General features: G+C 42.8%; 1 protein-coding gene across 4 annotated transcripts in view; it reads right to left on the reverse strand.

Annotated features, from left to right (window-relative positions):
* mapre3b (microtubule-associated protein, RP/EB family, member 3b) overlaps window positions 1-23,931 on the reverse strand; it is an 85,415-nt gene that overhangs the window by 58,262 nt on the left and 3,222 nt on the right. For 2 of the 4 annotated variants that reach the window (XM_031800681.1, XM_031800683.1), the window contains exon 2: window positions 1,412-1,665. The exons of the other annotated variants lie outside the window; for them this stretch is intronic. The gene's annotated coding sequence lies outside the window, so the exon portion shown is untranslated. The remainder of the gene's footprint in view (window positions 1-1,411; window positions 1,666-23,931) is intronic. 4 annotated transcript variants of the gene reach the window in all.

Raw genomic sequence — 23,931 nt, forward strand, 5'->3', positions numbered from 1 at the left:
AGAATGACAGATTTGTACCTTGTTTGAACTTGCATCCTTCCGGTTACTAGTCCAATGCTCTAACCACTAGGCTACCCTGCCGCACCGATCATGTGAGACAAAAATATGAAAATTTAATGTGCAATTTTAAAAAGATTTTTATTAATCTACCAAGTATAAAATTGAAATCCTTATTGGCTAAAACAATATTATTCGTCAATTTTTTTACATTTTATTTCCTCATTATCATGCAGTAGGTAGCCTAGTGGTTAGAAAGTTGGACTTGTAACCGAAAGGTTGCAAGATCGAATCCCCGAGCTGACAAGGTAAAAATCTGTCGTTCTGCCCCTGAACAAGGCAGTTAACCCACCGTTCCTAGGTAGTCATTGTAAATAAGAATGTGTTCTTAACTGACTTTCCTGGTTAAATAAAGGTAAAATAAATACAAATATGAAATCCTCGATCACTGTGGGTCAATCATTCACTGTGGGAGGGATTATCAGGGAATGGGTCAGGAAGTTTGAGACTCACAGAGTTGGTTGGGTTTCAAATCTGTCAATGAATTATTGGGGGATGGCTTTTCAGGGATTAGTGATCTAGTCATTACAAAAGTAATATAATTCATTGTGGCAAAACAAAACAAATATCCATTCCCCCAGTTAGGAAACAGTGTAGAGTTGCAGGATATATTTTTTTTATACTAACATTTCAGGCGCCCATGGTGATATGCATGTGTCACTGATAAACGCCTCCCGATCAGAAGCCCCTAGGCCGGATAATGTGTTGGCCTGTCACTGATGACAGACCGCTACTGCCTGCTTGTTGTTGACGGGGGAAAGTTGACTACTTGAGAATAACATCGTAACGTCTAAATCAGTAAAGGACTTGTTCATCATCCAAGGACAACAGTCAAACACTATCTAGTTACAACGAAAACAATGTGACTACCTAGTAGTCAGTGACTGTTTTAGCACAAATGTGAGTTGCTGCGTAGGGCTTGATTTAAGCTGCTAAAGACTTGCTGCAGAGCCAATGAATGAGCTGAGCTAACTGAGCTAAGCTAACTGAACCAACTGAGCTAACTGAACTGAACCAACTGAGCTAAGCTAACTGACTCAGCTGAGCTAACTGAACTAGCCTACAGTACGTAGATGCAAGCTAACGTTAGCTATACATAACGGTCGGTCTAGCCCGGTCTGGCCAGCCGGTCCAGCACAATTCAACTATACTGTTTTCATCCAACCCCGTCTGGAGGCCTCCAGAAATATCCCTCTCTCTCTCACACTCACACACTCTGAGCCGCGCCGAATGGGACTCGAATGTGATGGCATTCGGGAATGTCTACCTGTAAAAACTAAACTAACGTTAGTTGTCAAAGTCCGCTTTTAAATAGTATACATCGTAGTGATAATAGTTAGTGACAGTCACTCACGCTCTAGTTTTGAAGAATCGTGCTGTTCTGAGCCTGTCCGGTCGATACTACTGCGTTGCTACAGCTTGTGCGTTGCTACAGCTTGTTCGTAGCAACGAGCTGCTGCCCCAACCGACCAACCACAGCTCAGCCGTCCGCCCAGCGCGTCCCACAGCGGCAGGTTTTCACCTGCGTCATAACGCAACTGCATCACCTCGGATCCCCGGGACGCCATGATGGATCTACATCACCTGGCTCGTCTGAGGTTTGGCTGCCTGTCGACATACGGATAATATCTGTCACTTTACTTTCGCCCTTTCAAATAGAACATAGTGACACATTTTTGTTGTTGTTGTAATGGGGTTTATTCTGCAGAATACATTAATATCAAAATTATAGTTTGAACAATGTTTTGAGGCTATATAGTGATTGTTTCAATTTAAAACAAAGCTTATATTTTGGGTACTGATGGGGTACAACAGTTGAAGTAGTTATATTATTCAAGAATCAATGGTTGCATATCAATTTATAAGTAAACACATTATATAGAAAAAGCAGATTTCCCCTTTAAAGGTTAAACAAGGTGGAATCATTAGTGTATAAGTATTTTACCTTTATTTAACTAAGCAAGTCCGTTAGGAACAAATCAAATCAAATGTATTTATATAGCCCTTCGTACATCAGCTGATATCTCAAAGTGCTGTACAGAAACCCAGCCTAAAACCCCAAACCGCAAGCAATGCAGGTGTAGAAGCACGGTGGCACGAACACATTTTTATTGACAATGACGGCCTAGGAACAGTGGGTGAACTGCCTTGTTCAGGGGTGGAACGACAGATTTTCAGCTTGGGGATTCGATCTAGCAACCTTTGTTACTTGCCCAGCGCTCTAACCACTACGCTACCTGCTGCCCCAGTAGGAGAGGGTAAAGGTTAAATTATGTGTTATCATTAGTTTATAAGAAGTCGAAGTGAGAAATTAATGATGTGGAATCATTAGTGTATAAGTAACAGAGGTGAGAGGTTAAATTATGTTAAATCATTAGTGAATGTGATACAGCTGTGTAGCTCAATCTACCTGCTTCACTTGGTCAACCTAGCCCTGCCCCTCTTCTCCTATTGGTAACAGAGGAAGGATCCCTGACCTGTGACCTCTGTTTTCCAGTGTGTCCTCTGCTTGGATGCACAGATTTCTCTCAATGGAGATGCTGGAAAAACCCTGTTGTACAAAACATTCTTCAATTCTCTTACAGTATTTCAATCCTTGGGGTCTCAGGCCGCTTTGACTCCAACTCTGTGAGCAATTGTGAAAACGTCTCTACCGGGTCAGAAGACACATTCTGCTCTTCCTTGTAGCCTTGGAAGCTGTAGCTGTGATGGCTAATACTGGACCTGGTAGGAGTCACCGCAGCTCACCAACCATTCCACACCACTTCAATACAAGAAATGGACCTGGTAGGGGTGACGCCCAATTTACCAACCATTCCACACCACTTCAATACAGGAACTGGACCTGGTAGGAGTGACCCCAGCTCACCATCCATTCCACACCACTTCAATACAGGAAATGGACCTGGTAGTAGTGACCCCAGTTCACCATCCATTCCACACCACTTCAATACAGGAAATTGACCTGGTAGTAGTGACCCCAGCTCACCATCCATTCCACACCACTTCAATACAAGAAATGGACCTGGTAGGAGTGACCCCAGCTCACCATTCATTCCACACCACTTCAATACAGGAAATGGACCTGGTAAGAGTGACCCCAGCTCACCATCCATTCCACACCACTTCAATACAAGAAATGGACCTGGTAGGAGTGACCCCAGCTCACCATCCATTCCACACCACTTCAATACAGGAACTGGACCTGGTAGCTGCATTCGCTAGCTAAGTGAAAGTGAAAAATACAACAAAATATAGCTAGCTCTCTAACTAACCCTACACTCATTAAGACCCACCACCTCATTACCGTACTAACTACCCCTACACTCATTAAGACCCACCACCTCATTACCGTACTAACTAACCCTACACTCATTAAGACCCACCACCTCATTACCGTACTAGCTAACCCTACACTCATTAAGACCCACCACCTCATTACCGTACAAACTAACCCTACACTCATTAAGACCCACCACCTCATTACCCTACTAACTAACCCTACACTCATTAAAACCCACCACCTCATTACCGTACTAACTAACCCTACACTCATTAAGACCCACCACCTCATTACCCTACTAACTAACCCTACACTCATTAAGACCCACCACCTCATTACCCTACTAACTAACCCTACACTCATTAAGACCCACCACCTCATTACCGTACTAACTAACCCTACACTCATTAAGAACACCACCTCATTACCGTACTAACTAACCCTACACTCATTAAGACCCACCACCTCATTACCGTACTAACTAACTAACCCTACACTCATTAAAACCCACCACCTCATTACCCAACTAACTAACCCTACACTCATTAAGACCCACCACCTCATTACCGTACTAACTAACCCTACACTCATTAAGACCCACCACTTCATTACCCAACTAACTAACCCTACACTCATTAAGACCCACCACCTCATTACCGTACTAACTAACTAACCCTACACTCATTAAAACCCACCACCTCATTACCGTACTAACTAACCCTACACTCATTAAGATCCACCACATCATTACCCTACTAACTAACCCTACACTCATTAAGACCCACCACCTCATTACCCTACTAACTAACCCTACACTCATTAAGACCCACCACCTCATTACTGTACTAACTAACCCTACACTCATTAAAACCCACCACCTCATTACCCTACTAACTAACCCTACACTCATTAAGACCCACCCCCTCATTACCGTACTAACTAACCCTACACTCATTAAAACCCACCACCTCATTACCCTACTAACTAACTAACCCTACACTCATTACAACCCACCACCTCATTACCGTACTAACTAACCCTACACTCATTAAGACCCACCACCTCATTACCCAACTAACTAACCCTACACTCATTAAGACCCACCACCTCATTACCGTACTAACTAACCCTACACTCATTAAGACCCACCACCTCATTACCCTACTAACTAACCCTACACTCATTAAGACCCACCACCTCATTACCCTACTAACTAACCCTACACTCATTAAGACCCACCACCTCATTACCCTACTAACTAACCCTACACTCATTAAGACCCACCACCTCATTACCCTACTAACTAACTAACCCTACACTCATTAAGACCCACCACCTCATTACCGTACTAACTAACCCTACACTCATTAAGACCCACCACCTCATTACCGTACTAACTAACCCTACACTCATTAAGACCCACCACCTCATTACCGTACTAACTAACCCTACACTCATTAAAACCCACCACCTCATTACCGTACTAACTAACCCTACACTCATTAAGACCCACCACCTCATTACCGTACTAACTAACCCTACACTCATTGAGACCCACCACCTCATTACCGTACTAACTAACCCTACACTCATTAAGACCCACCACCTCATTACCCAACTAACTAACCCTACACTCATTAAGACCCACCACCTCATTACCGTACTAACTAACTAACCCTACACTCATTAAAACCCACCACCTCATTACCGTACTAACTAACCCTACACTCATTAAGATCCACCACATCATTACCCTACTAACTAACCCTACACTCATTAAGACCCACCACCTCATTACCCTACTAACTAACCCTACACTCATTAAGACCCACCACCTCATTACTGTACTAACTAACCCTACACTCATTAAAACCCACCACCTCATTACCCTACTAACTAACCCTACACTCATTAAGACCCACCCCCTCATTACCGTACTAACTAACCCTACACTCATTAAAACCCACCACCTCATTACCCTACTAACTAACTAACCCTACACTCATTACAACCCACCACCTCATTACCGTACTAACTAACCCTACACTCATTAAGACCCACCACCTCATTACCCAACTAACTAACCCTACACTCATTAAGACCCACCACCTCATTACCGTACTAACTAACCCTACACTCATTAAAACCCACCACCTCATTACCGTACTAACTAACCCTACACTCATTAACACCCACCACCTCATTACCGTACTAACTAACCCTACACTCATTAAAACCCACCGCCTCATTACCCTACTAACTAACCCTACACTCATTAAAACCCGCCATCTCATTACCGTACTAACTAACCCTACACTCATTAAAACCCACCACCTCATTACCGTACTAACTAACCCTACACTCATTAAAACCCACCACCTCATTACCATACTAACTAACCCTACACTCATTAAAACCCACCACCTCATTACCCTACTAACTAACCCTACACTCATTAAAACCCACCACCTCATTACCCAACTAACTAACCTTACACTCATTAAAACCCACCACCTCATTACCCAACTAACTAACCCTACACTCATTACAACCCACCACCTCACTACCCAACTAACTAACCCTACACTCATTAAGACCCACCACCTCATCACCCTACTAACTAACTAACCCTACACTCATTAAAACCCACCACCTCATTACCCTACTAACTAACCCTACACTCATTAAGACCCACCACCTCATTACCCTACTAACTAACCCTACACTCATTAAGACCCACCACCTCATTACCCAACTAACTAACCCTACACTCATTAAGACCCACCACCTCATTACCGTACTAACTAACTAACCCTACACTCATTAAAACCGACCACCTCATTACCCTACTAACTAACCCTACACTCATTAAGACCCACCACCTCATTACCCTACTAACTAACCCTACACTCATTAAGACCCACCACCTCATTACCCTACTAACTAACCCTACACTCATTAAGACCCACCACCTCATTACCCTACTAACTAACCCTACACTCATTAAGACCCACCACCTCATTACCGTACTAACTAACCCTACACTCATTAAGACCCACCACCTCATTACCGTACTAACTAACTAACCCTACACTCATTAAAACCCACCACCTCATTACCGTACTAACTAACCCTACACTCATTGAGACCCACCACCTCATTATCGTACTAACTAACCCTACACTCATTAAGACCCACCACATCATTACCCTACTAACTAACCCTACACTCATTAAAACCCACCACCTCATTACCGTACTAACTAACCCTACACTCCTTAAGACCCACCACCTCATTACCCAACTAACTAACCCTACACTCATTAAGACCCACCACCTCATTACCGTACTAACTAACTAACCCTACACTCATTAAAACCCACCACCTCATTACCGTACTAACTAACCCTACACTCATTAAGACCCACCACCTCATTACCCTACTAACTAACCCTACACTCATTAAGACCCACCACCTCATTACCCTACTAACTAACCCTACACTCATTAAGACCCACCACCTCATTACCGTACTAACTAACCCTACACTCATTAAAACCCACCACCTCATTACCATACTAACGAACCCTACACTCATTAAAACCCACCACCTCATTACCCTACTAACTAACTAACCCTACACTCATTACAACCCACCACCTCATTACCGTACTAACTAACCCTACACTCATTAAAACCCACCACCTCATTACCCTACTAACTAACCCTACACTCATTAAATCCCACCACCTCATTACCCTACTAACTAACCCTACACTCATTAAGACCCCCCCCCTCATTACCGTACTAACTAACCCTACACTCATTAAAACCCACCACCTCATTACCCTACTAACTAACTAACACTACACTCATTAAAACCCACCACCTCATTACCGTACTAACTAACCCTACACTCATTAAAACCCACCACCTCATTACTGTACTAACTAACCCTACACTCATTAAAACCCACCACCTCATTACCCTACTAACTAACCCTACACTCATTAAAACCCACCACCTCATTACCGTACTAACTAACCCTACACTCATTAAAACCCACCACCTCATTACCGTACTAACTAACCCTACACTCATTAAAAACCCACCACCTCATTACCGTACTAACTAACCCTACACTCATTAAAACCCACCACCTCATTACCCTACTAACTAACCCTACACTCATTAAAACCCACCACCTCATTACCCAACTAACTAACCTTAAACTCATTAAAACCCACCACCTCATTACCCAACTAACTAACCCTACACTCATTACAACCCACCACCTCACTACCCAACTAACTAACCCTACACTCATTAAGACCCACCACCTCATTACCCTACTAACTAACTAACCCTACACTCATTAAGACCCACCACCTCATTACCCTACTAACTAACCCTACACTCATTAAGACCCACCACCTCATTACCCTACTAACTAACCCTATACTCATTAAGACCCACCACCTCATTACCCTACTAACTAACCCTACACTCATTAAGACCCACCACCTCATTACCGTACTAACTAACCCTACACTCATTAAGACCCACCACCTCATTACCGTACTAACTAACTAACCCTACACTCATTAAAACCCACCACCTCATTACCGTACTAACTAACCCTACACTCATTGAGACCCACCACCTCATTATCGTACTAACTAACCCTACACTCATTAAGACCCACCACATCATTACCCTACTAACTAACCCTACACTCATTAAAACCCACCACCTCATTACCGTACTAACTAACCCTACACTCCTTAAGACCCACCACCTCATTACCCAACTAACTAACCCTACACTCATTAAGACCCACCACCTCATTACCGTACTAACTAACCCTACACTCATTAAAACCCACCACCTCATTACCGTACTAACTAACCCTACACTCATTAAGACCCACCACCTCATTACCCAACTAACTAACCCTACACTCATTAAGACCCACCACCTCATTACCCTACTAACTAACCCTACACTCATTAAGACCCACCACCCCATTACCGTACTAACTAACCCTACACTCATTAACACCCACCACCTCATTACCATACTAACTAACCCTACACTCATTAAAACCCGCCACCTCATTACCCTACTAACTAACTAACCCTACACTCATTACAACCCACCACCTCATTACCGTACTAACTAACCCTACACTCATTAAGACCCACCACCTCATTACCGTACTAACTAACTAACCCTACACTCATTAAAACCCACCACCTCATTACCGTACTAACTAACCCTACACTCATTAAGACCCACCACCTCATTACCCTACTAACTAACCCTACACTCATTAAAACCCACCACCTCATTACCCTACTAACTAACCCTACACTCATTAAAACCCACCACCTCATTACCCTACTAACTAACCCTACACTCATTAAATCCCACCACCTCATTACCCTACTAACTAACCCTACACTCATTAAGACCCCCCCCTCATTACCGTACTAACTAACCCTACACTCATTAAAACCCACCACCTCATTACCCTACTAACTAACTAACACTACACTCATTAAAACCCACCACCTCATTACCGTACTAACTAACCCTACACTCATTAAAACCCACCACCTCATTACCGTACTAACTAACCCTACACTCATTAAAACCCACCACCTCATTACCCTACTAACTAACCCTACACTCATTAAAACCCACCACCTCATTACCGTACTAACTAACCCTACACTCATTAAAACCCACCACCTCATTACCGTACTAACTAACCCTACACTCATTAAAAACCCACCACCTCATTACCGTACTAACTAACCCTACACTCATTAAAACCCACCACCTCATTACCCTACTAACTAACCCTACACTCATTAAAACCCACCACCTCATTACCCAACTAACCAACCTTAAACTCATTAAAACCCACCACCTCATTACCCAACTAACTAACCCTACACTCATTACAACCCACCACCTCACTACCCAACTAACTAACCCTACACTCATTAAGACCCACCACCTCATTACCCTACTAACTAACCCTACACTCATTAAAACCCACCACCTCATTACCCTACTAACTAACCCTACACTCATTAAGACCCACCACCTCATTACCCTACTAACTAACCCTACACTCATTAAAACCCACCACCTCATTACCCAACTAACTAACCCTACACTCATTAAAACCCACCACCTCATTACCCTACTAACTAACTAACACTACACTCATTAAAACCCACCACCTTATTACCCTACTAACTAACCCTACACTCATTAAAACCCACCACCTCCTTACCCTACTAACTAACTAACCCTACACTCATTAAAACCCACCACCTTATTACCCTACTAACTAACCCTACACTCATTAAAACCCACCACCTCCTTACCCTACTAACTAACCCTACACTCATTAAAACCCACCACCTCATTACCCTACTAACTAACTAACCCTACACTCATTAAAACCCACCACCTCATTACCCAACTAACTAACCCTACACTCATTAAAACCCACCACCTCATTACCCAACTAACTAACCCTACACTCATTAAGACCCACCACCTCATTACCCTACTAACTAACCCTACACTCATTACAACCCACTACCTCATTACCCTACTAACTAACTAACCCTACACTCATTAAAACCCACTACCTCATTACCCTACTAACTAACTAACCCTACACTCATTAAAACCCACCACCTCATTACCCAGCTAACTAACCCTACACTCATTAAAACCCTCCACCTCATTACCCAACTAACTAACCCTACACTCATTAAGAACCCACCACCTCATTACCCTACTAACTAACCCTACACTCATTACAACCCACTACCTCATTACCCTACTAACTAACCCTACACTCATTAAGACCCACCACCTCATTACCCTACTAACTAACCCTACACTCATTAAAACCCACCACCTCATTACCCAACTAACTAACCCTACACTCATTAAAACCCACCACCTCATTACCCTACTAACTAACTAACACTACACTCATTAAAACCCACCACCCTATTACCCTACTAACTAACTAACACTACACTCATTAAAACCCACCACCTTATTACCCTACTAACTAACCCTACACTAATTAAACCCACCACCTCCTTACCCTACTAACTAACTAACCCTACACTCATTACAACCCACTACCTCATTACCCTACTAACTAACCCTACACTCATTAAGACCCACCACCTCATTACCCTACTAACTAACCCTACACTCATTAAAACCCACCACCTCATTACCCTACTAACTAACCCTACACTCATTAAAACCCACCACCTCATTACCCAACTAACTAACCCTACACTCATTAAAACCCACCACCTCATTACCCTACTAACTAACTAACACTACACTCATTAAAACCCACCACCTCATTACCGTACTAACTAACCCTACACTCATTAAAACCCACCACCTCATTACCGTACTAACTAACCCTAAACTCATTGAGACCCACCACCTCATTACCCTACTAACTAACCCTACACTCATTAAGACCCACCACCTCATTACCCTACTAACTAACCCTACACTCATTAAGACCCACCACCTCATTACCCTACTAACTAACCCTACACTCATTAAGACCCACCACCTCATTACCCTACTAACTAACCCTACACTCATTAAGACCCACCACCTCATTACCGTACTAACTAACCCAACACTCATTAAGACCCACCACCTCATTACCGTACTAACTAACCCAACACTCATTAAGACCCACCACCTCATTACCGTACTAACTAACCCTACACTCATTAAGACCCACCACCTCATTACCATACTAACTAACCCTACACTCATTAAGACCCACCACCTCATTACCCTACTAACTAACCCTACACTCATTAAGACCCACCACCTCATTACCCTACTAACTAACCCTACACTCATTAAAACCCACCACCTCATTACCGTACTAACTAACCCTACACTCATTAAGACCCACCACCTCATTACCGTACTAACTAACTAACCCTACACTCATTAAAACCCACCACCTCATTACCGTACTAACTAACCCTACACTCATTAAGACCCACCACCTCATTACCCTACTAACTAACCCTACACTCATTAAGACCCACCACCTCATTACCCTACTAACTAACCCTACACTCATTAAGACCCACCACCTCATTACCCTACTAACTAACCCTACACTCATTAAAACCCACCACCTCATTACCCAACTAACTAACCCTACACTCATTAAAACCCACCACCTCATTACCCTACTAACTAACTAACACTACACTCATTAAAACCCACCACCTTATTACCCTACTAACTAACCCTACACTCATTAAACCCACCACCTCCTTACCCTACTAACTAACTAACCCTACACTCATTACAACCCACTACCTCATTACCCTACTAACTAACCCTACACTCATTAAGACCCACCACCTCATTACCCTACTAACTAACCCTACACTCATTAAAACCCACCACCTCATTACCCTACTAACTAACCCTACACTCATTAAAACCCACCACCTCATTACCCAACTAACTAAACCTACACTCATTAAAACCCACCACCTCCTTACCCTACTAACTAACTAACCCTACACTCATTAAAACCCACCACCTCATTACCCTACTAACTAACTAACCCTACACTCATTAAGACCCACCACCTCATTACCGTACTAACTAACCCTACACTCATTAAGACCCACCACCTCATTACCCTACTAACTAACCCTACACTCATTAAGACCCACCACCTCATTACCCTACTAACTAACCCTACACTCATTAAGACCCACCACCTCATTACCGTACTAACTAACTAACCCTACACTCATTAAAACCCACCACCTCATTACCGTACTAACTAACCCTACACTCATTAAGACCCACCACCTCATTACCCTACTAACTAACCCTACACTCATTAAGACCCACCACCTCATTACCCCTACTAACTAACCCTACACTCATTAAGACCCACCACCTCATTACCCTACTAACTACCCTACACTCATTAAAACCCACCAAACCTCATTACCCAACTAACTAACCCTACACTCATTAAAACCCCCACCACCTCATTACCCTACTAACTAACTAACACTACACTCTAAAACCCACCACCTTATTACCCTACTAACTAACCCTACACTCATTAAACCCACCACCTCCTTACCCTACTAACTAACTAACCCTACACTCATTACAAACCCTACCTACCTCATTACCCTACTAACTAACCCTACACTCATTAAGACCCACCTAACCTCACTTTACCCTACTAACTAAACCCTACACTCATTAAAACCACCACCTCATTACCCTACTAACTAACCCTACACTCATTAAACCCACCACCTCAATTACCCAACGAACTAAACCTACACTCATTAAAACCCCACCACCTCCTTACCCTACTAAATAACTAACCCTAACCTCTTAAAACCCACCACCCTCATTACCTACTACACTAACTAACCTACACTCATTAGACCCACCACCCTCATTACCGTACTAACTAACCCTACACTCATTAAGACCCACCACCTCATTACAGTACTAACAAACCCTACACTCATTAAGAACCCCCACCCCATACCCTACTAACTAACTACACTCATTAAAACCCACCACCTCATTCAACGTACTAACTAACCCTACACTCATTAAGACCCACACCTCAGTTAACCCTACTAACTAACCCTCCACTCATTAAGACCCACCCACCTCATTACCCTACGAAACTAACCCTACACTCATTAAGACCCACCACCTCAGTACCCTACTAACTAACCCTACACTCATTAAAACCCACCACCTCATTACCCAACTAACTAACCCCTACACTCACTAAAAACCCACCCACACTCATACCGACTAATAAATAACACTACACTCATTAAAACCCACCACCTTATTACCCTACTAACTAACCCTTACACTCATTAAAACACACCCTCCTTACCCCTATAACTAACTACCCTACAATCATTACAACCCACTACCTCATTACCCTACCCTAACTAACTAACCCTACACTCATTCCAACCACTACCTCATTACCCTACCTAACTAACCCTACACTCATTAAGACCCACCACCTCATTACCGTACTAACTAACTTACCCTACACTCATTAAAACCCACCACCTCATTACCGTACTAACTACCCTACACTCAAATCAAATCAAATTTATTTATATAGCCCTTCGGACATCAGCTGATATCTCAAAGTGCTGTACAGAAACCCAGCCTAAAACCCCAAACAGCAAGCAATGCAGGTGTAGAAGCACTCATTAAGACCCACCACCTCATTACCCTACTAACTAACCAGATACTCATTAAGACCCACCACCTCATTACCCTACTAACTAACCCTACACTCATTAAGACCCACCACCTCATTACCGTACTAACTAACCCTACACTCAATTAATACCCACCACCTCATTACCGTACTAACTAACCCTACACTCATTAAAACCCACCACCTCATACTGTACTAACTAACCCTACACTCATTAAGACCCACCACCCCATTACCCTACTAACTAACCCTACACTCATTAAGACCCACCACCTCATTACCGTACTAACTAACCCTACCACTCATTAAAACCCACCACCTCATTACCCTACTAACTAACTAACCCTACACTCATTACAACCCACCACCTCATTACCGTACTAACTAACCCTACACTCATTAAGACCCACCACCTCATTACCGTACTAACTAACTAACCCTACACTCATTAAAACCCACCACCTCATAACCGTACTAACTAACCCTACACTCATTAAGACCCACCCACCTCATTACCCTACTAACTAACCCTACACTCATTAAACCCCACCACCTCATTACCCTACTAACTAAACCCTACACTCATTAAAACCCACCACCTCATTACCCTACTAACTAACCCTACACTCATTAAACCCACCACCTCATTACCCTACTAACTAACTAACCCTACACTCATTAAGACCCACCACCTCATTACCCTACTAACTAACCCTACACTCATTAAGACCCACCACCTCATTACCGTACTAACTAACCCTACACTCATTAAAACCCACCACCTCATTACCCCACTAACTAACTAACCCTACACTCATTACAACCCACCATCTAATTACCCGACTAACTAACCCTACACTCATTAAAACCCACCACCTCATTACCCTACTAACTAACCCTACACTCATTAAGACCCACCACCTCATTACCGTACTAACTAACCCTACACTCATTAAAACCCACCACCTCATTACCGTACTAACTAACCCTACACTCATTACAACCCACCACCTCATTACCGTACTAACTAACCCTACACTCATTAAGACCCACCACCTCATTACCGTACTAACTAACTAACCCTACACTCATTAAAACCCACCACCTCATAACCGTACTAACTAACCCTACACTCATTAAGACCCACCACCTCATTACCCTACTAACTAACCCTACACTCATTAAAACCACCACCTCATTACCCTACTAACTAACCCTACACTCATTAAAACCCACCACCTCATTACCCTACTAACTAACCCTACACTCATTAAGACCCACCACCTCATTACCGTACTAACTAACCCTACACTCATTAAAACCCACCACCTCATTACCGTACTAACTAACCCTACACTCATTAAAACCCACCACCTCATTACCGTACTAACTAACCCTACACTCATTAAAACCCACCACCTCATTACCCTTACTAACTAACCCTACACTCATTAAAACCCACCACCTCATTACCGTACTAACTAACTAACCACCTCATTAAGACCCACCACCTCATACCATACTAACTAACCCTACACTCATTAAGACCCACCACCTCATTACCGTACTAACTAACCCTACACTCATTAAGACCCACCACCTCATAACCCTACGAACTAACTAACCCTACACTCATTAAAACCCACCACCTCATTACCCTACTAACTAACCCTACACTCATTAAAACCCACCACCTCATTACCCAACTAACTAACCTTACACTCATTAAAACCACCACCTCATTACCCAACTAACTAACCCTACACTCATTACAACCCACCACCTCATTACCCAACTAACTAACCCTACACTCATTACAACCCACCACCTCACTACCCAACTAACTAACCCTACACTCATTAAGACCCACCACCTCATTACCCTACTAACTAACTAACTAACCCTACACTCATTAAGACCCACCACCTCATTACCCTACCAACTAACCCTACACTCATTAAAACCCACCACCTCATTACCCAACTAACGAAACCCTACACTCAATTAAAACCCACCACCTCATTACCCTACTAACTAACTAACACTACACTCATTAAAACCCACCACCTTATTACCCAACTAAATAACCCTACACTCATTAAAACCCACCACCTCCTTACCCTACTAACTAACTAACCCTACACTCATTAAAACCACAACCTCATGTACCCTGACTAACTAACTAACACACACTCATTAACCACAGCCTTATTACCCTACAACTAACCCTACACTCATTAAAACCCACCACCTCCTTACCCTTCTAACTAACTAACCCTACACTCATTAAAACCCACCACCTCATTACCCTACTAACTAACCCTACACTCATTAAGGACCCACCACCTCATTACCGTACTAACTAACCCTACACTCATTTAAAACCCACACCTCATTACCGTACTAACTAACCCTACCCTCATTAAAACCCACCACCTCATTACCGTACTAACTAACCCTACACTCATTAAAACCCACCACCTCATTTACCCCTACTAACTAACCCTACACTCAATTAAAACCCACCACCTCATTACCGTACTAACTAACCAGCTCATTAAGACCCACCACCTCATTACCATACTAACTAACCCTACACTCATTAAGACCCACCACCTCATTACCGTACTAACTAACCCTACACTCATTAAACCCACCACCCTCATTACCCAACTAACTAACTAACCCTACATTCATTAAAAACCCACCACCTCATTACCCTACTAACTAACCCTACACTCATTAAAACCCACCACCTCATTACCCAACTAACTAACCTTACACTCATTAAAAACCCACCACCTTATTACCCAACTAACTAACCCTACACTCATTACAACCCACTACCCAACTAACTAACCCTACACTCATTAAGACCCACCAACTCATTACCCTACTAACTAACCCTACACTCATTACAACCCACCACCTCATTACCCTACTAACTAACCCTACACTCATTAAGACCCACCACCTCATTACCCTACTAACTAACCCTACACTCATTAAAACCCACCACCTCCTTACCCTACTAACTAACTAACCCTACACTCATTAAAACCCACCACCTCATTACCCTACTAACTAACTAACCCTACACTCATTAAAACCCACCACCTCATTTACCCAAACTAACTAACCCTACACTCATTAAAACCCACCACCTCATTACCCAACTAACTAACCCTACACTCATTAAGACCCACCACCTCATTACCCTACTAACTAACTAACCCTACACTCATTAAAACCCACCACCTCATTACCCTACTAGCTAACCCTACACTCATTAAGACCCACCACCTCATTACCCTACTAACTAACCCTACACTCATTAAAACCCACCACCTCATTACCCAACTAACTAACCCTACACTCATTAAAACACACCACCTCCTTACCCTACTAACTAACTAACCCTACACTCATTGAAACCCACCACCTCATTACCCAACTAACTAACCCTACACTCATTACAACCCACCACCTCACTACCCAACTAACCCTACACTCATTAAGACCCACCACCTCATTACCCTACTAACTAACTAACTAACCCTACACTCATTAAAACCCACCACCTCATTACCCAACTAACTAACCCTACACTCATTAAAACCCACCTCATTACCCTACTAACTAACTAACACTACACTCATTAAAACCACCACCTTATTACCCTACTAACTAACCCTACACTCATTAAAACCCACCACCTCCTTACCCTACTAACTAACTAACCCTACACTCATTAAAACCCACCACCTCATTACCCTACTAACTAACTAACCCTACACTCATTAAGACCCACCACCTCATTACCCTACTAACTAACCCTACACTCATTAAAACCCACCACCTCATTACCCAACTAACTAACCCTACACTCATTAAAACCCACCACCTCCTTACCCTACTAACTAACTAACTAACCCTACACTCATTAAAACCCACCACCTCATTACCCTACTAACTAACTTACCCTACACTCATTAAAACCCACCACCTCATTACCCAACTAACTAACCCTACACTCATTAAGACCCACCACCTCATTACCCTACTAACTAACCCTACACTCATTACAACCCACCACCTCATTACCCTACTAACTAACCCTACACTCATTAAGACCCACCACCTCATTACCCTACTAACTAACCCTACACTCATTAAAACCCACCACCTCATTACCCAACTAACTAACCCTACACTCATTAAAACCCACCACCTCCTTACCCTACTAACTAACTAACCCTACACTCATTAAAACACACCACCTCATTACCCTACTAACTAACTAACCCTACACTCATTAAAACCCACCACCTCATTACCCAACTAACTAACCTTACACTCATTAAAACCCACCACCTCATTACCCAACTAACTAACCCTACACTCATTACAACCCACCACCTCACTACCCAACTAACTAACCCTACACTCATTAAAACCCACCACCTCCTTACCCTACTAACGAACTAACCCTACACTCATTAAAACCCACCACCTCATTACCCTACTAACTAACTAACCCTACACTCATTAAAACCCACCACCTCATTACCCAACTAACTAACCCTACACTCATTAAAACCCACCACCTCCTTACCCTACTAACTAACTAACCCTACACTCATTAAAACCCACCACCTCATTACCCTACTAACTAACTAACCCTACACTCATTAAAACCCACCACCTCATTACCCTACTAACTAACCCTACACTCATTAAGACCCACCACCTCATTACCCTACTAACTAACCCTACACTCATTAAAACCCACCACCTCATTACCCAACTAACTAACCCTACACTCATTAAAACCCACCACCTCCTTACCCTACTAACTAACTAACCCTACACTCATTAAAACCCACCACCTCATTACCCTACTAACTAACTAACCCTACACTCATTAAAACCCACCACCTCATTACCCAACTAACTAAATGTACACTCATTAAAACCCACCACCTCCTTACCCTACTAACTAACTAACCCTACACTCATTAAAACCCACCACCTCATTACCCTACTAACTAACTAACCCTACACTCATTAAAACCCACCACCTCATTACCCTACTAACTAACCCTACACTCATTAAGACCCACCACCTCATTACCCTACTAACTAACCCTACACTCATTAAAACCCACCACCTCATTACCCAACTAACTAACCCTACACTCATTAAAACCCACCACCTCCTTACCCTACTTACTAACTAACCCTACACTCATTAAAACCCACCACCTCATTACCCTACTAACTAACTAACCCTACACTCATTAAAACCCACCACCTCATTACCCAACTAACTAAATGTACACTCATTAAAACCCACCACCTCATTACCCTACTAACTAACCCTACACTCATTACAACCCACCACCTCATTACCCTACTAACTAACCCTACACTCATTAAAACCCACCACCTCATTACCCTACTAACTAACCCTACACTCATTACAACCCACCACCTCATTACCCTACTAACTAACCCTACACTCATTAAAACCCACCACCTCATTACCCTACTAACTAATCCTACACTCATTAAAACCCACCACCTCATTACCCTACTAACTAACCCTACACTCATTAAAACCCACCACCTCATTACCCTACTAACTAACTAACCCTACACTCATTAAAGCAAACCACCTCATTACCCTACTAACTAACCCTACACTTATTAAAACCCACCACCTCATTACCCAACTAACTAACCCTACACTCATTAAAACCCACCACCTCATTACCCAACTAACTACACTCATTAAAGCCAACCACCTCATTACCCAACTAACTAACCCTACACTCATTAAAACCCACCACCTCATTACCCTACTAACTAACCCTACACTTATTAAAACCCACCACCTCATTACCCAACTAACTAACCCTACACTCATTAAAACCCACCACCTCATTACCCAACTAACTAACCCTACACTTATTAAAACCCACCACCTCATTACCCAACTAACTAACCCTACACTCATTAAAACCCACCACCTCATTACCCTACTAACTAATCCTACACTCATTAAAGCCCACCACCTCATTACCCTACTAACTAACCCTACACTCATTAAGACCCACCACCTCATTACCCTACTAACTAATCCTACACTCATTAAAGCCCACCACCTCATTACCCTACTAACTAACTAACCCTACACTCATTACAACCCACCACCTCATTACCCTACTAACTAATCCTACACTCATTAAAGCCCACCACCTCATTACCCTACTAACTAACCCTACACTCATTAAGACCCACCACCTCATTACCCTACTAACTAATCCTACACTCATTAAAGCCCACCACCTCATTACCCTACTAACTAACTAACCCTACACTCATTAAGACCCACCACCTCATTACCCTACTAACTAATCCTACACTCATTAAAGCCCACCACCTCATTACCCTACTAACTAACCCTACACTCATTAAGACCCACCACCTCATTACCCTACTAACTAATCCTACACTCATTAAAGCCCACCACCTCATTACCCTACTAACTAACTAACCCTACACTCATTACAACCCACCACCTCATTACCCTACTAACTAATCCTACACTCATTAAAGCCCACCACCTCATTACCCTACTAACTAACCCTACACTCATTAAGACCCACCACCTCATTACCCTACTAACTAATCCTACACTCATTAAAGCCCACCACCTCATTACCCTACTAACTAACTAACCCTACACTCATTAAGACCCACCACCTCATTACCCTACTAACTAATCCTACACTCATTAAAGCCCACCACCTCATTACCCTACTAACTAACTAACCCTACACTCATTAAAGCCCACCACCTCATTACCCTACTAACTAACCCTACACTCATTAAGACCCACCACCTCATTACCCTACTAACTAATCCTACACTCATTAAAGCCCACCACCTCATTACCCTACTAACTAACTAACCCTACACTCATTAAAACCCACCACCTCATTACCCTACTAACTAATCCTACACTCATTAAAGCCCACCACCTCATTACCCTACTAACTAACCCTACACTCATTAAGACCCACCACCTCATTACCCTACTAACTAATCCTACACTCATTAAAGCCAACCACCTCATTACCCAACTAACCCTACACTAATTAAAACTTATTCGGGATCGGTGTCCCTTCCACGGGACGGTTGAGCTAACATAGGTATTGGCAGAAAGTAAAAATTCTTGTTAACCTCTCTGGTACAAGTGGGACGGTAGCGTCCCACCTCGGCAACAGCCAGTGAAATTGCGCCAAATTCAAAACAACAGAAATCCCATAGTTAAAATTCCTCAAACAAGTATTATACACCATTTGAAAGATAAACTTCTCCTTAATGCAACCGCTGTGTCAGATTTCAAAAAGGCTTTTATGGCGAAAGCACACGGTGTGATTATATTAGGTCAGCACCTAGCCACAAAAACCATACTGTCATTTTCCAGCCAAGGAGAGGGCTCACAAAAGTCAGAAATAGCATTAAAATTAATCACTTACCTTTGGTGATCTTCATCTGGTGGCACTTCCAGTTCTCCATGTTAGACAAATGTCCGATAATGTCCCTCTTTATGTCCAAAAACCTCAGTTTTGTTGGTGCGTTTAGTTCAGAAATCCAAAGGCACAATGTGCGCTCTCAACATCAAGATGAAAAGTAAAAAAAGTACAATAGAAGTTAGTAGAAACATGTCAAACTATGTTTAAAATCAATCCTAAGGTTGTTTTTGTCATAAATAATAAATAATATTTCATCCGGACAAAAGCTTTGTCAATAGAAAAGGAGAAACAAGAAAGGCGCAGGACTCATGGCTGGAAATCTCCACTGGCCTCTCGTTGAAAGTGCTGTATCTCCCTCATTTGTCAGAGTAAAAGCCTGAAACAATGCCTAAAGACTGGCCACATGTAGAGGAAGCCATAGAGATCGTGAACGGGGTCCTAAGTCTTTGTATGGTGGATAGGCTTTCAATGGAAAAACAGCCTTTCAAAATAATAGTACTTCTTGGTTGGATTTCCCTTCAGGTTTTCACCTGCCATATGAGTTCTGTTATACTCAGACATTAGAAACTTGAGTGTTTTCTATCCAAATCTACTAATTATATGCATATCCTAGCTTCTGGGCACGCTTTTCATCCAAAATTAGTGAAGTTAATCTAACTGCACTGTCCAATTTACAGTAGCAATTACAGTGAAATAATACCATGCTATTGTTTGAGGAGAGTGCACCATTTTGAACATGAAAAGTTATTAATGAACAAATTAGACACATTTAGGCAGTCTTGATACATTTTCAACAGAAATGCAATGGTTAATTGGATCAGTCTAAAACTTTGCACATACACTGCTGCCATCTAGTGGCCAAAATCGAAATTGCACCTGGTCTAGAATAATACATTGTGGCCTTTCTCTTGCATTTCAAAGATGGTACAAAAAGAATTCAGTAGAACGGTTATTATCTTTTACCAGATCTATTGTGTTATATTCTCAAACATTCCTTTCACATTTCCACAAACTTCAAAGTGTTTCCTTTCAAATGGTACCAAGAATATGCATATCCTTGCTTCAAGGCCTGAGCTACAGGCAGTTAGATTTGGGTATGTCATTTTAGGTGAAAATTGAAGAATATTCTTAAGAGGTAAAACCCACCACCTCATTACCCTACCAACTAAACCTACACTCATTAAAACCAACCACCTTATTTCACTACTATCTGATCCTACCCCAGGCCAACGACCTTAGTCCACTAGAGAGGACAGACCGTAGTCCACTAGAGAGGACAGACCTTAGTCCACTAGAGAGGACAGACCGTAGTCCACTAGAGAGGACAGACCTTAGTCCACTAGAGAGGACAGACCTTAGTCCACTAGAGGACAGACCTTAGTCCACTAGAGAGGACAGACCTTAGTCCACTAGAGAGGACAGACGTTTGTCCACTAGAGAGGACAGACCTTTGTCCACTAGAGAGGACAGACCTTTGTCCACTAGAGAGGACAGACCTTTGTCCACTAGAGAGGACAGAAGTTGGTCCACTAGAGAGGACAGAAGTTGGTCCACTAGAGAGGACAGAAGTTGGTCCACTAGAGAGGACAGACCTTAGTCCACTAGAGAGGACAGACCTTAGTCCACTAGAGAGGACAGAGCTTAGTCCACTAGAGAGGACAGACCTTAGTCCACTAGAGAGGACAGACCTTAGTCCACTAGAGAGGACAGAACGTAGTCCACTAGAGAGGACAGACCTTAGTCCACTAGAGAGGACAGACCTTAGTCCACTAGAGAGGACAGACCTTAGTCCACTAGAGAGGACAGAACGTAGTCCACTAGAGAGGACAGACCTTAGTCCACTAGAGAGGACAGACCTTAGTCCACTAGAGAGGACAGACCTTAGTCCACTAGAGGGGACAGACCTTTGTCCATTAGAGAGGACAGAACGTAGTCCACTAGAGAGGACAGAACGTAGTCCACTAGAGAGGACAGACCTTAGTACACTAGAGGACAGACTGTGAGTACTCTGCCAGACCGTGGTGAGTACTCTGCCAGTCCGTGGTGAGTACTCTGCCAGTCCGTGGTGAGTACTCTGCCAGACCGTGGTGAGTAATCGCAGTCCTGATGTCCAGAAGTTATTTTTGGACATAAGAGATGGTAGCGGCAACATTACGTACAAAATAAGTTACAAACAACGCAAATAAACACATTTTAAAAAACAATCGGTTTGCATGTAAAACGTCTGCCTTCTTCTCCAAGCCATCTTACTAATCTCCCTCCTACATACATACTGCTGCTACATGCCCATAAACGTGACACCTATAACACTACAGTGTATTTGGCACAAAAAAAGCATAACGCATATATTCTTACATGACTTTGTCAGGTAATGAAACAAAGCTCAAAAGAACAGACTGTCACCTCTGTTTCACCACGCTCCCCACCGGATCTGCACCGCAGAGCTCCTCACAACACCTTCCATTCCACCTCCAGAACTCGAACTGCCATCACTCTGTTTGAACTTGACACCAATCTTCCTCGACATACTCTCTCCCTTGTTATTGCTAGACTCAAACCCATCCTCTGCCTCAGTCTTTTCAACCTCCTCGCTCTTTCTCTCCAATCCTCCTCCCTTAACCAATTACCTGACTCCTTCTGAAAATGTTAAAGTTTTCCAAGCTAAAATCTATTTTTAGCCTCCTGGAGAGACATGCTAAGCCCTGTACTCCCTCC

Source organism: Oncorhynchus kisutch, linkage group LG21, assembly GCF_002021735.2.
Source record: "Oncorhynchus kisutch isolate 150728-3 linkage group LG21, Okis_V2, whole genome shotgun sequence".
Taxonomy (NCBI): domain Eukaryota; kingdom Metazoa; phylum Chordata; class Actinopteri; order Salmoniformes; family Salmonidae; genus Oncorhynchus; species Oncorhynchus kisutch.